Source organism: Malania oleifera, chromosome 7 (assembly GCF_029873635.1).
Source record: "Malania oleifera isolate guangnan ecotype guangnan chromosome 7, ASM2987363v1, whole genome shotgun sequence".
NCBI lineage: Eukaryota > Viridiplantae > Streptophyta > Magnoliopsida > Santalales > Ximeniaceae > Malania > Malania oleifera.
In genome coordinates this window covers 91208120-91227031 of record NC_080423.1, presented here as the reverse complement: position 1 = coordinate 91227031, position 18912 = coordinate 91208120, and the positions used below count along the sequence as shown (strand labels likewise).

Here is an 18912-nt window from a genome sequence, read left to right as displayed (position 1 = left end):
AATATCTAGAGTATCAATGTACATAAATACACAATACTATCTCATACCCAAAAATAATACAACCCTAAGGAATCACACCTGCCTAGTCCCAAATCACCCTGTATATCAGGGTCTCAGCTTCCTATGATCATGGAATTCTACCACCTGGCCTATCTCTATCCCTTGAAAAATTTAGATAATTTGGGTGAGACATATCTCAGTAAGAAGGAATAAATTATTTACAGTGTGTAGCCATATGAGTACAATTATAATACACTTTACTTTTCAAATCACCATTTCATCTGAGAAAATACACTAATATACACATTCTCATAATCGTATAGATATACAACACAAGCTTTTATAAGCTTTAAAATCATTTATCAAATTCAATGATATCCAACACATGATTATCTGCGAAGTTCTTGAGAATAGGGAAGATTACCCGCCCATACAGGTAGCTTCCCTCTGCCCTAACACGTTATGCAACCACGTATGGCCACATCTGATACCTATCAGGGCACTCACCTTACTCAGTAACCCCTCAGGCGGAAAGTTTCACTTCGCCTCAATTATTTATATTTTTAACTCACGTGGTTCTATTTTCTCAATTTTATCATTCTTTATTTCTCAATTTCCATTCTTTCATTCATTTCTCATTTTAGCCAATTTTATCATTCTTTCACTTTCATTTCCACTTTACTTTTCGGCTCATGAGTATCCTCGGTATCAAATACCAACATTGCGTCTATAACTCATGGCCATCCTGAGGATCTTTCTATACACGCCATGCTTCCCCCCATGGTCAAGGTTGTGTGGCCCGAAGGCTGGATCTAACGGCAGTTGGCGAACCCGGTTAGATCAAATATCATATCATATATCGTGTCTGTAGTACGACTAGCCGGCCTATACCCTAATCCAGACTTAGGGGGCCCAACAACCCTACACAATGGCATAGTCAACTGTCATGCCACACGCTCCAAGAGTCCGTGTGGTTGCACTAACACCACTCGCAACGGTACCGTGCTCAATATCATAACCATCTAACAGGGTTTACCCCCACATACTCGGAATCATTATGCGGTATTGACATTTTATCATTCATATTTCACGTATTTCCATATTTCTCATTTTCATATTGCAGAATTAACATTGCAATATTTTCATTTCACATACTCACATTTCAATATCTGTATTCTCAACACATTTCATCATTTAAATGATATTTTCTCCCTTCATAATTCATCTCATCTCATACTATCATATACATATATTATTTCACAATTACTCAATATTTCTTAAAACACATTTCCATATTTCACCTTTCTTCATTTTCTCAGAAAATACATTTCTTGCACATTTTACTTTCATCATTTCCCACATTTCAATTCTCATATTAAAACACATTTCAGTATCACATATTTCACAGGGGAGTTCATCTAACTCAGTTAAACATTTCTTAATATAAATCACATGCCACACATATTTCATCTGATATTTATATCATAATAAATTTCAAGTAAAATAACATACGCCATTTTCACATATTTCCCAACCCATAATTTTCATAAAAAGACTGTTATAATTTATTCCCCTTACCCGACTTACTGAGAGTCTCGTTCGCTAGAATCCCAAATCCTACGCCCTTGGTGCCTAAAATTCAACTCCTGCAATTTGTATTTTCCTCAGGTTAATTAATCTATTTCTCCAAAATAATACTCATCCAGCCTTCCCTAGACTCCATATACCTAAAATTAATATTTAAACTATTATTTAACACCTCCACCTAATTTTCTGAATTTTGCATGCGGGTCTCAAAATTACACTTGCGGTGCTCACCTTGATCCTAAATTCCAAAAATCCTACTTGAGCCCCAGATGCTCAATATTTTAGCATTTCTAAATTAATGCTAATTAATTAAAAATAAGCTCCTTAATAACCGCCATACCCCAAATTTGGGATTTTGGCCTGACACACTCATGAGAATTCTGTCCCTCTAGACTTGTAGAGAATCATCCCTAAATTCTCGTGGTGGTGTCCATTTGTCAATTGGACTTATATTTTGCAAGAAATTAAAGAAAAAGGGAAAAATGACTTACCCTAGGGAATATGCTTACGTCGCTTCTACCACCGATCCGCTCCGGTAGAAATGACGGCAGCGGCGAATGGAGTCCAGTGGTATCTTCGGATTTTTGATCGGATGAAAATCCGTCACGAAATCAAGGAGAGAGGGAGAGAGAATGAGAGGAGAGAGAGAGAACTTGCAGAGCTGCAAGTAAAAGAAAAGAAAAGAATAGAAAAGAAAGAAGAAGATAAACGGAGGGGGGGGGGGCGTGAAGAAGCTAATTTAAAAAAAAAAAAAACATTCATCCTGAAGCTTTCTGAAGCTTCAAGATTTTAGTAATAATAATAATAATAATAATAATAATAATAATAATAATAATAATGATGATGATAATAATAATAATATTTAATTAATATTAATAATAATATTTTTTATTAATAGAATAAAAATTAATTTTAATTAATTTTTTTCCTTTTTTTAAAATTTGTTTAATTAATTAATTATTTTTTTAATTTTAATTTTAATTTTAATTTATTATTATTATTATTATTATTATTATTATTTTTTTAGGAATCATTCTACTAATATTTTATATCTCTTTTTGGGGTTTTTACAACAATGGTGTCTGATATATTCTAATGAGGCATTGAATAGTAACACAAGAAACAAAGTTTAGATAAACAAACAAATTCATATGGAAATCTTTTGAGAGTCCAATGCCTGAAATGAGATATGGGTTTGAGAAAAATAAAAACGATCTCTAGGCAACAAAACTTTAGGCAACACCTGCTCCCTTTCCCTTCTTCCCCCTGGATCTTCTTCATGTAGAATTTCAGCTCTTTCCCCTCCAAATATATCTGCAAAACCATTTAACCAATGCATTTAGCCGAGATACCCAATATAAAAGAAAAATCAAAACAAATACAGCAATATTCAGTAGTATAAATTGATGCTTGACAAATTTTTCACACAAAAGATACCCCCCTCATCGTTGAGTATCAGAAAATGTAACAGCTAGTTTAGTATTGGAAAATAATTTTTTTTCTATTAAAATATATTGAAATAAAAAATGTCAGCACATTTCCCTGTTTTGAAGACATCTATATTAATTCAAAACAAGGTTATATTTTGGTCATTTTAAATCTAGAAATGAAAAATGAAAAATTGTTTTTGACAACTACACAAGTCCAAGCTACTTTCACAAGCTGACCACAAACAACTAACAAAAATAGGGCACCTCACCACATGAGAACAATTGACATCAGATGATGAGTGAGATGCCTCATAAAAGTTCACCAGATACATTGAGGTTTTGTTGGTTTACTGAATAGCTATTCCTACGAATAGGACGGAATACAAGAAGATATCTAGGAATAGCGATAATAGTCATTTCATATTTATTCATCATTCTTCCACTCAACATGGAATATGGAAGGTATATCTATGATGAAATTATAGTCATTCCTTGTCTACTCTTTACTATGATTGATAAGAACTTATAAATTTTCACTTATGCATTTTAATACATTTTTAATATAAATTATCAAGTTCTTCTATTACAACTATCTCTATTCCTAGGAATAAGCATTCACTAAAGATAGTCCAAGGGATTTATAGTGTTCACTCAACAGCTGAAAAGCCACTAGATCATGGCAATTTTTTTTTTGCTCGAACATGGCAAATGTTTTTACTTATCCTTTCAAAAATATTATAACATTAAACTAAGCCTATCTTTTCTTTTTATTTGGAAAAATTTTAACGCAATTTCGGCAGCATGCTGTCTGTAAATTGGACGTTTTCCCATAAAATCTACATCAGATGGGTTCAAATAGATCATTTATAAGAAGTTGAAGGCACACGAGAACCTATATCTACTACTAGCATGCAATACACATCAACTGCATCCGCCATGCAGGAGGCATTCTAGACTAGCATGCAATCATGTAGCATATTCACGACAGTTATACATGTAACCATATCTTAAAATCAGAATATAAATAGCGGAGAACAGTGGATAGTATTGGGTTCAGTGTAGTATTGGTATTCATCCAGGCATTTGGAAATGAACGTTATGAGATGATGAGAGCATTTAATTTAAATAATTATGAAACTGATGCTCCCTGTGAGTTATGTATATATTGAACGTATGCATTTTTCAAATTTTCAAATCCTCAGCCAAGTGTATATAATATTTTTAATGATTTCGGCACGTTAATGAATGCTTTAAGCTTACTGGACCAAAAACATATAAATGAATGTCTGTTCTAAATAAACTAAGTCTACATTGCCTCATTTATTATGATTCCTAAGTTTCACTCATCCTTTCAAAAATATTTTAACATTAAACAAAGTTTATCTTTTCTTTTTGTTTGGAAAAATTTTAACGCAATTTTGGTAGCATCCCATATGTAAATTGGACGTTTTCCCACAAAACCTGCACCTGATAGGTTCAAATAGATCATTTATAAGAATTTGAAGGCACAGGAGAACCTATGTCCACTACCAGCATGCGAAACACATCAACTGCATCTGCCATGTAGGAGGCATTTTAGACTCGCATGCAATCATGTAGCATATTCACGACAGTAATACATGTAGCCAAATCTTAAATTCAGAATATAAATAGCAGAGAACAGTGGATAGTATTGGGTTCGGACATGAATGTTATGAGATGATGAAAGCATTTAATTTAAATAATTATGAAACTGATGCTCCCTGTGAGTTATGTATATATTCAACATATGCCTTTTTCAAATTTTCAAATCCTCAGCCATGTGTATATAATATTTTCAATGATTTCAGCACGGCAATGAATGCTGTAAGCTTATCGGACCAAAAACATATAAATGAATGTCCGTTCTAAATGAACTTAGTCCACATTGCCTCATTTATTATGATTCCTAAGTTTTACTCATCTTTTCAAAAATATTTTAACATTAAACTAAGTCTATCTTTTCTTTTTGTTTGGCAAAATTTTAACGTAATTTCGGCAGCATGCCGTCTGTAAATTGGATGTTTTTTCACAAAACCTGCACCTGATAGGTTCAAATAGATCATTTATAAGAAGTTGAAGGCACAGGAGAACCTATATCCACTACCAGCATGCGATACACATCAACTGCATCCGCCATGTAGGAGGCATTCTAGACTAGCATGCAATCATGTAGCATATTCACGACAGTAATACATGTAACCATATGTTAAATTTAGAATATAAATAGCAGAGAATAGTGGATAGTATTGGGTTTAGTGTAGTATTGTTATTCATCGAGGCATTTGGACATGAACGTTATGAGATGATGAGAGCATTTAATTTAAATAATTATGAAACTGATGCTTCCTGTGAGTTATGTATATATTCAACGTATGCCTTTTTCAAATTTTCAAATCCTCAGCCAAGTGTATATCATATTTTCAATGATTTCGGCACGACAATGAATGCTTTAAGATTACCGGACCAAAAACATATAAATGAATGTCTGTTCTAAATAAACTAAGTCTACATTGTCTCATTTATTATGATTCTTAAGTTTCACTCATCTTTTCAAAAATATTTTAACATTAAACTAAGTCTATCTTTTCTTTTTGTTTGGAAAAATTTTAACGCAATTTTGGCAGCATGCCGTCTGTAAATTGGATGTTTTCCCACAAAACTTGCACCTGATAGGTTCAAATAAATCATTTATAAGAAGTTGAAGGCACAGGAGAACCTATATCCACTACTAGCATGCGATACACATCAACTGCATCCGCCATGTAGGAGGCATTCTAGACTAGCATGCAATCATGTAGCATATTCACGACAGTAATACGTGTAACCATATGTTAAATTTAGAATATAAATAGCAGAGAATAGTGGATAGTATTGGGTTTAGTGTAGTATTGTTATTCATCGAGGCATTTGGACATGAATGTTATGAGATGATGAGAGCATTTAATTTAAATAATTATGAAACTGATGCTTCCTGTGAGTTATGTATATATTCAACGTATGCCTTTTTCAAATTTTCAAATCCTCAGCCAAGTGTATATAATATTTTTAATGATTTCGGCATGTTAATGAATGCTTTAAGCTTACCGGACCAAAAACATATAAATGAATGTCTATTCTAAATAAACTAAGTCTACATTGTCTCATTTATTATGATTCTTAAGTTTCACTCATCTTTTCAAAAATATTTTAACATTAAACTAAGTCCATCTTTTCTTTTTGTTTAGAAAAATTTTAACGCAATTTTGGTAGCACGCCGTCTATAAATTGGGCGTTTTCCTATAAAACCTATACCTGATAGGTTCAAATAGATCATTTATAAGAAGTTGAAGGCACACGAGAACCTATATCCACTACCCGCATGCAATACACATCAACTGCATCTGCCATGCAGGAGACATTCTAGACTAGCATGCAATCATGTAGCATATTCACGACAGTAATACATGTAATCATATCTTAAATTCAGAATATAAATGGGAGAGAACAGTGGATAGTATTGGGTTCAGTATAGTATTGTTATTCATCCAGGCATTTGGACGTGAATGTTATGAGATGATGAGATCATTTAATTTAAATAATTATGAAACTGATGCTCCCTATGAGTTATGTATATATTCAACGTATGCCTTTTTCAAATTTTCAAATCCTCAGCCAAGTGTATATAATATTTTTAATGATTTTGGCATGGTAATGAATGCTTTAAGCTTACCGAACCAAAAGCATATAAATGAATGTCCGTTCTAAATGAACTAAGTCTATATTGTCTCATTTATAATGATTCCTAAGTTTCACTCATTCTTTCAAAAATATTTTAACATTAAATTAACCCTATCTTTTCTTTTTGTTTGGAAAAACTTTAACGCAATTTTGGCAGCATGCCGTCTGTAAATTGGACGTTTTCCCACAAAACCTGCATCTGATAGGTTCAAATAGATCATTTATAAGAATTTGAAGGCACAGGATAACCTATATCCACTATCAGCATGCGATACACATCAACTGCATCCGCCATGCAAGGGGCATTCTAGATTAGCATGCAATCATGTAGCATATTCACGATAGTAATACATGTAACCATATCTTAAATTCATAATTTAAATAAAAATTGTTATCTCGAGTCATCCGATAATATGCTCATTGAAAAGATTTTAAATGACCTAAACATATCTTGAAAAATCGATGTGAGACCCAAATAGACATGAATCTGCTTTGCCACTATCCTACTATATACAAAATAACATGCGTCCGAATCATCTGGGTATTGAAGTAGCTAATGAATTGAGACACAGATGTTCTATTATCATATGCGTAAAACTGAAAATTAACATAGTCTATGAGGTTCCTATAACTCTTCCACAGAGCCAAGTAATGTTTCTAAACTTCGTTATCATCAAATGGAGCTATAGAAGCAAAAGAGATTACCCCATTCTCCTTAAGCGTCGCAATGAGCTGCCTTATGCACTGAGCAAAAGTTTTAGGATTAGCTTTAAAATGCTACTTTGACATTCGGATGTTTACCCTTGATGGAAGAAACATGGGAGGGGCTGAGACCATTTGAATCCCAGAAGATACTTAAGTTTCTATTTGTTGGACGAGGAGAAGATAAGACAGTGTAATCAATGGCGAAGGAGAGAATGAAGTGGAATTGGACTTGTGGGTTAATGGGTACGTCTGAAAATGTGACATGTTTGAACTCAACTCCTATGTATTCACTGAAGACACCGGACGTGTTGGGTGCTATCTGGGTTGATGAAGGGGAAAGGTATACAATAAAAAAAAAAAAAGAAAACTCACTAATTGATCAAGATTTTATATAGCAAATGGCAATTTAGAAATTATAATAAATTATTAATATTTTCCTAAGAATTCATATACCAAAATTTTTATTAAAAAAAAAACAATGAAAAAACATCTTATTATGTAAATATTAAAATTTTAATTTTTTTTAAAAGGTTAATCAGAGCATAAGTGTCATAATGTTTTTTATTAAGACTTTTCACGTCCATTAGTCCTATATTTATATGGTGTTATAATAATATCTCAATCAATGTTTGTATTTTATAATTTTTAAACAAGGTGTTAATTTTTATAAATAATTATGAATATTCACACTTTAATATTGGTAAACTAAATTATGACAATATATTATTAACTCATCTTGAAAATATGTCTAAAGTTTATTGAAATTATAAAAATATTTTACACATTATTATTTACATAAAATTACATGCAATACATAAGACCTTCCAACTAGCATTGAACTACTTCTTAAAGATTAAAAGAAAATTTTGATAGTCCTTAAAGTGATAAATATGTAATGTTAAGTTTACCCTTATATTAAATAGAAATTTCAGGTCTCAAAACCTACATTTTAACTCCATTGACGCCCTTCCTCTCCTGATCTATTCGGCTCATAACTCTTTGAATTTTAGTCTAACCATCTTCTATGGAACCCAAAACATTCACAATGGTGAATTAGCCTTCAAATTTATGTTTCCTATTAATGTAATACACATCAACTGCATCCGCCATGCAGGAGGCATTTTAGACTAGCATGATTTAACATGAAATTCAATTTGTGATCATAATACCTTATAATTAATCAGAGGAGCCACCTGCATCATCTAGTCCATATTGGCGCATCCTTTCCTCTAACCGCGCTTGCCTATCCATCATGGCTTGCATCTGGGCTCGAAAGTTGGAGACCTCCGATCTCAATTCCGCGTTCTCCATAACGATCATCTGCATCTGTCGAGCCATCTCCTGCATATCATATTCAGCCTCTCAATGCTGTCGTTCCATCTCTGCACAAGCTGCCGCACCTATGGATGATGATGTTGTTGGGGTGATGTAACCACTTCCAAGACCTTTCACCTAGCCCCCCTGCTCGTTGCCCAAGCACTTGGGAAGTGATCTCGAAATCTGTCATGTGCTGCTCCCCTCTGAAACAGGTGCATCCCTTAGCTTGACCAGTCGTGCCTAATTTCAATCATGAAAATGATAAAAATGAATAAGTAAGACTACAACTTTGATGTTTTGAATAAAGTAATAAACTAAATCTTTTACTTCACTTACATGTCTGTCATGCGCACCCTCACATCACTCCCCCGATCGCCGTTGGTGTGTTCTGTGATACAGATCCGACAGCGGCTCCTCTGCACCAGTCTCGGGATCACGCTACATTATCATATAATACATCATTAGTATTATGTCATGTAATGGTCAGATAATTTTATATATAGTAATTACCTGGCGATGATTTACGAATAGCCTCAATCCACCGCAATGCATCGTAGGGAGTTTGCTGCGGTTCGCAGCATTTGTTTTACATATGGCCTACAAGGAAGATGTAATGATGATATATTAGCAAAATCATTGTGAAAAATTAGTGATTATAATATAAGCACATCACCTGATAGCGCGGGTTGCGGAAATGGTGACACACCATGTCCCAATCTTCTTGGGATATCTTATCGTATGGCTGCTCTTCTTCTTCATCTCCCATCGCTCGAAAATGGGAGTGCATTTTCGAGCGATAGCTCTTAAATTTATTACATAATTGGACGTCAACCGCCCTCCTCACATGGTCATCCTCGAGGATGTCCATATCAAACTCCTCCTGCATATACAGGTAATACAATTACAATGTTAGAAAGTTGTTAATTGACTAGTATATTAAAAGTAAAAAAACATGTAAATTAAAAAAAACTTTATAGGGTTTGGGAACTAACCAAAATGTGCATGTAAAGAACCATGCACTGCTCTTGAGTTACCTACGGCTAGCTGAATGTAGTGACTAGAGCATACTGTTGGCATATAATGCCGAGCTCCCTTGTCCATGCGGTGCACCAATCGTTTAGCGGGGCGGTGTATCCTAGAGCAATGTTGATCCGAATCCGCTGTTTAGTCCTATCCAGGTGCTTCTTCAGCGACATGTTCTTTGCTGCACCACGGCCTGACCTGGTCGTGGTCGTAGATGTTGAAAGTAGAGTTAATTTAAGAACAACATTATAATCATACATGTGAACAACTATCATCAACGGTTGACATGTAAATAAATTAATTGTATCCATACCAACACTGCTCATGACGGTCGGAAACTCACCATGTGTGTCAGTCGCATAAGTGGTATCCATGTTTGGCTGAGGTTTTGATGGCTTAGACAATGGTGCCGCCACATCAGGACCGACGGGGTCCGTTGGTCTGGAGGATGTCGAATCATCCTCATGCGATGTACTTGTGTGCCTGAAAGGATTTCTCCAACGTCGGCCTCTTGGTGCCATATCTGCAAATTAATAGACAAGTAAATATAAGAAGTACGAATATTAGATGGATGCATCATATATCTAATTTTAAGTTATTTACACATGTCAGATACATAGTGACAAAAATAACATGCTTACCCCCCTATACGTCCTCAATATCGATATCATCCTCACTTTCTAAATTGTCTTCCTCTTCACTACAGTACTTGACCCCTGTTTTATCTTCCCTATCAATTTCCTCATCGTCGATGAAGTGAACATCTACAAAAGGTTCAATTGTAATGTCAACAGTCCCTACGTGTTCTGCCTTGGCACCATCCCTATGCAATGGTATAGGATCAACGCCTTCTTCGACAACATCTATACCATATTGTGCTGCTGCGTGGACAAATGACTTATCTTCTTGGCATGCAGTCTCACTGGCACTTATCTCACTATCTGCAACTTCTGCAATAGCGTTCAAACTTCGGGGAGGAATCTTTTGAGTCACATGCCATTCACCCTTCAATTTGGTGTCTTTAAGGTAAAACACTTGTTTTGCCTGCGTCGCAAGCACGAAAGGGTCATTTTGATACTAGCTCTTGCTAAAATTGACATTGGTGAAGTAGGTATCGGTGTTTATCCCAGTCTTTTTGTTGTCGATGTCCCAACGGGTACACTTGAATAGGTGGACAACTCTATTTGCTTCATAGCTAAGCTCTATAATGTCATCCAACACACCAAAGTAGTCAATTTCTTCATCTCCTTCTGTGCCTAGCACCGCAACCCTACAATTTTGGGTTCTTCTATGCAGTTCGAGGGACTTTGTATGAAATCGTAACCCATTAATAATGCAACCGCTGTAGAAGTTAACTCGTTGATCGGGGCCACATGCCAACGTGTACAAATCTTTACTTGTCGTTAGTTCCTTACTGTAAAACATGACTTTCATCTATTAAATAAACAGGAGTTTAGAAGAATAAACCGTCAATAGTGAAAACATACATTGCTTCTCACTCAAGTAGTTTTTGTTACTTACACGACTCCAAAGTAAGGAGTTTGGAACCTCGTATTCGATATATGGAACAGTTTCATCACAATTGTTGAGGATGTAAAAATGAGCCTTTTCTAGGTCGTCCATATCAATGAAATCGTAAACTCGTGCACCGAGAGGCCGAACATTTTATTGAAATATAAAGCTCTTGGGTTCTTCATCTTCGGCATTAATAACATGAATGTCCACATTTCGCTCGTCACGAGTGAACATTGTGTCAATATCATGTAGATACATTGAACAAAATGCAAGACATTCACTATCAATGTACGCCTTAATGATAGAACCTTCTAACTGTGCCTTATTGCGCACGTACCCCTTCAAAGTGGACAAGAACCTGTGCATTTTACGTAGCATTATAGATTTGAAGACACAATAAAGAAAAAAAAATAAAAACAAGGAAATCACGTGACCATTATACAAGGACTTTATACTTTACCTCTTAATAAGATACATCGAACGATATTGAATCGGTCCTCCAATTATGGCCTCCCTCGGTAAATGGATAGCTAGGTGGACCATCACATCGAAGAATGCTAGAGGAAAAATTTTCTCCAGCTTGCATAGTATGATCACGATGTCATCCGCTAACTGTTCAAGTACGTTTACGCTCAATTATTTTGAGCACAACTGCTGAAAAAGGAATCCCAGCTCAATCAGCATCGAGCGAACATCTTCAGTCAAGTGTCCACAAAGGAAAACGGGTAGAACCTATTGTAGAAGGACGTGACAGTCATGACTTTTCATTCCTAGCATCTTCCCTTCCTTTGTGTTTATGCATCGAGCTATGTTCGATGCATATCCATCGAGGAACTTCATTGATTTCAACCATTCAAAGAATTTATTCTTCTCATCCTTCGAAAATGTGTAACAAGATGATGGCATGAGAATTTTTTCCCCATCACGAAATAGGTGTAGCTCAGGTCCTATTCCCTTGTCTTCCAAATCTCGGCGAGCATTTGCGGTGTCCTTTGTATTCCCATTTATATCAAGCAATGTACTAATGACATTCTCACAAATGTTCTTTTCGATGTGCTTGACATCCAAGTTGTGGCGTAGTAGAAGATCTTTCCAGTATGGAAACTTGAAGAAGATGCTTCTCTTTGTGCAATTCAACTCCCACTCTATGCGTTTTCTTTTTATACTGGTCGGAGGTTTCCCAAATTTCACATCTCCGATCAACCTTAGCTGGTTTAATATTTCTTCCCCACTTAACCGCTTTGGCGGCGACCTTTGTTCAGGTTTTCCATTGAAGCTTCTGACGCCACAAGTCCTCCAAGGATGTTCAGTTCGTAGAAAACGACGATAACACATAAAACATAACTTGCGGCCATGCTTCAAGGATAAGGACCCAACATCCTTATTACATACTAGGCATGCTAAGTAACCTTTTGTACTCCAACCTGATAGGTTGCCGTATGCGGGGAAATCATTAATTGTCCACAAGACTGCAGCATGCATCCAAAATGTTGTCCCAGTTTCCACATCGAATGTATCCACTCCTTTTTCCCATAATTCTTTCAACTTGTCAATTAATGGATGCAGGTAAACATCAATATCATTACCAGGTGCGCTCGGTTCGGGAATCAGTAGAGACATATAAATGAAAGGTTCTTTCATACATCGTCGTGGCGGCATATTGTATGACATCATCATAACTGGCCACATGCTATATGGGTTGGTCATGTTACCGAAAGGATTGAACCCATCTGAAGCAAGGCCAAGTGTGATGTTGCGAGGATCACTAGCAAACCACAGATGCAATTTATCAAATTCGGCCCAAGCTTCGGAGTCCGTTGGATGGCTAAGGGTGTTTCCATCTTGAATACGTTTCTCTTGATGCCATCTCATATCTGTAGCAGTATTTTTGCACATATGCAATCGTTGCAGCAATATCGTAAAACTTTTTTGGGAATCTTTTTACCCTTCTTCTGATTAGTTGTATACCTCGGTTCACCACATTCTAGGCACTTGTTCGCATTTTCATGTTCACCATAAAAGAGTGCACAATCATACCTACACACATGTATTAGAGTGTAACCGAGACCTAATTCACGCATGTATGTCTTCACCTCATAAAAGGACTTGGGAAGTGTTTCACCATCAGGCAGTGTTGCCTTAATGTGGCTTAAATGCATGTTGAATGCGCTCTGAGATAACCTATGCATTGTCCTTGCATGAAGCAACTCTATCAGAAACTCTAATTTTGAGAGCTTTTTACAGTTTGGATATAGGGGCACCTGTGCATCCCTTATGATATTAGCAAATGGTTTACCGAGTTGATTCAACGTACTAGGATCGCAAGGTATGGTACCCACTTAAGTAGTTTCATCACTAGTACGTGACACATTGACATCACCCGTGTCCACTGAAATCCCCCTTTGCAAGTCACCTAACAATTTGATTAACCCTTCTGAACTTGTATCACCACCTACTATATTTGCCCCTCATCTTCATCGTCATCATTATCGCTCTGAACTGCGTAATATTCACCGTGGAACACCCATCTTGTGTACCTTTTCTCAATTCCAAAGTCTAACAAATGTGAATAGACCAAATCAATGTGTTTAAATGTTATGTTCTAACATTTCTTGCAAGGACACTTTATTCTACAAGCTTTGTCTGCACGAGGAAGTGCGAACTCTATGAAATCATGTACCTCTTTCATGTATTCTGGCAAAAACCTACCCCGAGCATTCATCCAACTCTTATCCATGTTCATTAATTATCCTATAATATGTTCAAGTAAATGGTGTTCATTATATTCTCATAATGTTTATCATGCATGCATCGTAAATCCTATAATCAACCATCATACTCTAAAGGGTACGAATCCTATCCCATTCAGGAATGTTGCATTTATATTGCGATCAATAGCTCAAATTCCTTCGTCGTAGTCATTATAAATTTTGGCAGCATCTCCCTATGGCTCTCCATGTACACGAGATAGGGGAAGTGAAAATTTTGCTAGTTTTCCATCACTAACAAATTGTCACGACGTCCCATTATGCACCCAGAGAACACAAGTAGAGATGCGCTCGAAATATATAATGACAATTGACAAAGCGTGAACGATGACAACAATGTAAATACAACTTCCTGAACTGTCCACATTGGACAATTTAAGAATGGTTGAAATACAAATATTACTAATCGTAAGTGAAACAAATAACTAACATGTTCAAGTGATTATTAGTCAACATAGTATGACTAATAAGCAATTGAAATATAATAATTGATTTGTCTCACATGTAAGATTAGGAATGAATGTATAGTAACCATTCTTAGACGGGTCTAAGCTTCAATGAATACATGAAATGATAGTAATTAATTTGACATTTTACTTCATCTTCCATTTAGTTCTTGACCTTTTACTGTACACTTACGATTGTTGTTCTTAGCCAAGTCTTTTTTATTTTCAATTATAAGCCTGAGATCGTCTCTTTTCTTACGAATTTCAACACGTGAGAGACGCGAGTTAGAATGACTTTAAGTTTTAACTGATCATGCATATATTTCTTTGTACATAGTTTTATTAAGGACAAACTTTAACGAAATTTCGACAGCATGCCTTCTATAAATTGAACATTTCCCAAAAAATTCCTACACTAAAACTTGATAGATTCAAGAAAACAAATCACAATAATACGCATTATGTAGATACTAGTGAGTTTGAGCATGCGAGAACCTAATTCCACTACCAGCATGCAATTCACAATGCACTGCATCAGCCATGCAGTTGGCGTTCAACATAAGCATGTATTTTAGTAGTTCAATTTGGAAAACAAAACTCCATCCGAACTATGTATTAGACATTTAAAAATGTAAACCAATCTACTATATTAATTATCTAATTTGATTTGATTTTTTTTTTTTGTTTTCATTGTCATTTAACTTCTTTTAACTTGAATCAGGCCTTGATTTCATATATACAATGCATTGCCTTCACGCTAATTCATACCATAATATATATGTATATATATATAAATGGATATCATAAATGCTAGTCAATTGAGATTATAGCTACAACAATTAATGATGTCCATGATGAAAATATCAAGATATAGATTGTATAATGCCATAAAACTAGTTTAAATCTAACAATTGACCAACTGCGAATGATGAGATATTAAGCATGTGAACCTTGATGGCATAAAATCTTCTTATTTTGTAATTCGTATGATATTATAAGATTATCAATGCAGACGTGATAATCTTTTTGTATTATTCTTTACCTACCCTTTTAAAGATTATATTCTGAAAACTTTCGAGTTTAGTTATTGAATATGCTACGCTAAAATTTTCCGCCGAAGGCTTGTATAGGTACGAGTTTATAAAACAAAAGTTTTAGGTAGTATTTGAGAGCATAGATCTTAAAACATAGATTTAAACTTATGTACATTTAAAAAAAAAAAAAAAAAAGGGAAAGAAAACTCAATATAATTTTTTATATACATATTCTTTAAAACCAATATAAATTGAAATTTAAAATCTTAATTTCATATTTCCAAACGGTCCCCTGGCCTAAACATATTGGTGAGTGAGGAGTCATCACCCGTTGAGGAGGCAGATTGGTTTGGTTTTTTTCTGTGTAGAGTGTAGTGCAAGGAGGAGTCATGAGCAGATGATTGAAGATTAGGATCTGTTTTGGTTTTGTTTGTATTGGCGATTGGGGCTTAACTTAAGGGGCCTGCCGTTTCTGCTGCCGTTTGAAATAATACATGTCTATTAATCATTTCTAAAATAACTTTGAGCATAAACTTTGAAAACTCAAAGATGGCTCTCAAACTCTAAGTGTAGTTTATGCATGCTTCACTTGCTTGAAGTAAAAGAAATATACTAATATTCATTAAAAACTTTGATTGCCACTTGTAAAATCTCCATGAAATGCATGTGATCATGTTGCTTGCATAGAAAATGACTAAAAGATTAATCAGTACAATAAGATCCATTAATTGCTATAAGAACGGAAAAAAAGATAGCAAACAAAAAGTTAGAAGATTCCCTAAATTTTTTCTAACCATGGTGACTTCAAGAAAATAAGTAGAGGAGGATTAGATGAGGAAAAAAGTATATTAGAAAATGAACGTCACATGGGTATTAAATGGGTGATGATTCATATTGCAATAGCGGGGTAATTGTAAAGATGGAAAAAATCACCCTAAGTTGAAGAAATGGAAAAATATAAAATGTAGAAATTCATTATATAAAGTGTAGACACCCTATTTTTGCCCTAACCAAATAGAACATGGGGTCTCCTCTTATTATTTTCATTATTATTATTACCTTATTATTATTATTATTATTATTATTATTTTATTATTATTATTATTAGTATTTTTATTATTACTTTCTTATAATCATTTGTATTTATTATTATTTATTACCAGTAGTATTATTAGTATTACTTTTAATATTTTGGATATATTTATTATTATTATTATTATTATTATTATTATTATTATTATTTTTATCACTTTTATTATTATTATTATTATTTTCATTATTATTACTATTATTATTATTAAATTATTATTATTATTATTATTATTTACATTGTTATTATTACTTTATTTTTATTTTTATTTTTTATTTTTTCTATAATAATAATTATTATTATTATTTTATTATTGTCATTTAGTGTTTTTTGCAATTACTATTAGTATTATTATTATTATTATTAGTCTTATTATTATTATTTTATTGATAGTATCTTTATTATTTTTATTTTTACTGCAATTATTTATTATTATTATTATTATTATTATTATTATTATTATTATTATTACCTTATTGATTTATTATAATAATAATAATAATTATTATTATTATTACTATTTTCATTATTACCATAATAGTAAAAGTAGAAAAAAAAAAGAAAAAGAAAATCAAAAAAGAAGTTTTTTTTTAGTGTTTTCAGAATTCTTTTTATATAAGTGGGCACAGCCAATGCAAGGAGGGGGGCGCGCAGCGGAAACAGAGAGAAAAAAAAAAGGGCCACCTATCCCACGGCCACGCAGCTCTGGCAATCCTCCCAGCCACCACAGTCGAAAGCCACGCAGCTCCGCAGCCCCTCTGCACAGCTCCGGCCACGCGGAGCACTCCGTCACCGCCCCAGATAGCCGTCACCGTCCCTCTCTCCGGCCCACCATCACCATAGCCGCTGCAACTCCCATCTATCTCCATCTCTCTGCAATCCCCCATCCCTCTCCGCTGCTCCCAAACCAGATCACCCCAGATACGAGCAGCCCCCATTATTGCCCCTCTCGCTGCACAGTCACGCTCCGCCATCACCATCTCCTCCTTCGTTGCCGCTGCCCAACTCCAGCCGCAGGACGCCCACGGCTGCACACAGCAGCTGCGCCGTCGTTCTCCATTCGTCTCTGTGCAGATCCTGTCTCACCAGCACAGCAGAACGGCCACGCACAGCAACCATCGTCGTCCCCGGCCGTCTGCTCCACCAGCAGATCCCGTGCTCCGGCCAAGATACCAACACTGGCAGCCTCGACAACTCCCCAGCAGCTCCAGCTCACCGTGCAACCTACTCGACCACCACAGCAACACCATCCCCACAGCAGCTAACCACCAGAAACCCGAGCAGCTCCATCATAGCCGCCCCCTGCTGCCAACCTGCTGCCATCCGTGAGCCATCTCCAAACCTCATGAGTCCCCTGTAAGTCTCTGCACACACGCACACAAACGCACAGGCATGCAATTTCTGATTTGTTTATTTTTATCTCTTTTTATGTTTCTTTTCTGGTCTTGTTTTGTATTGAAAACTAACATTTTTGTTTTTTTTGGTTTTTTTATTTATTTATGCAGGCATGTGTAATATTTAAGGTTTTTTTTTTTTATTGTAATATATAGGTTTCATGTTTAGGATTTTAGTATATATATATATATATATATATGTATAAATATTAATATTATTGTTATAAGTGTTGGATTACTACTTAATACCTTATTACATGTCCATATTTATTGTTTGAATATTGGTTTAAAGTGTTCATGCTATCATTGTATTTTCAATTATTGTAATATACTCATTTATTATTTAGGGTGTCTATGTTATTGTTGTATATTATCCTGAGGTTTTTTATTTATTTTAGTATATATTGTGTATTTAGGGTTTAGATTCTTACATGTTTTATTTAGGGTTAATGGGTATATTTAGGGTTTTGTTCATTAAATGTTTTATTTAGGGTTCGATTGGTCTCTCATATTGTCATGATATATTAATGGTAAGGTTTTAAATTATTTCCATAATTATTGTCGCGTGTTTTATTTGTTAACTTTAGGGTTTAAATTGCTTCCCGTAATATTACTTGTGTAATAGTTTCTATTATTGTATATATTGCATGTGTATTATAGAGTTTAATTTGTTTCCACCTTATTATTGTATATTAATGGTAAGGCTTCAATTATTTCCATAATTATTATTGCATATATTGTATATTTATTTTAGTTCAAATTGTTTCATTATTATTATTATTATTATTATTATTATTATTATTATTATTATTATTATTATTATTGGGGATTAATTGTTTCCATATGTGTATGTACTAGTGCTAAC

The 18912-nt window shown here is 34.6% G+C and overlaps 1 pseudogene; it reads right to left on the bottom strand.

Annotated features, from left to right (window-relative positions):
* Window positions 1-7253: 7253 nt before the first annotated feature.
* LOC131160928 (chitinase 1-like) lies at window positions 7254-17627 on the bottom strand (annotated as a pseudogene).
* Window positions 17628-18912: the final 1285 nt, after the last annotated feature.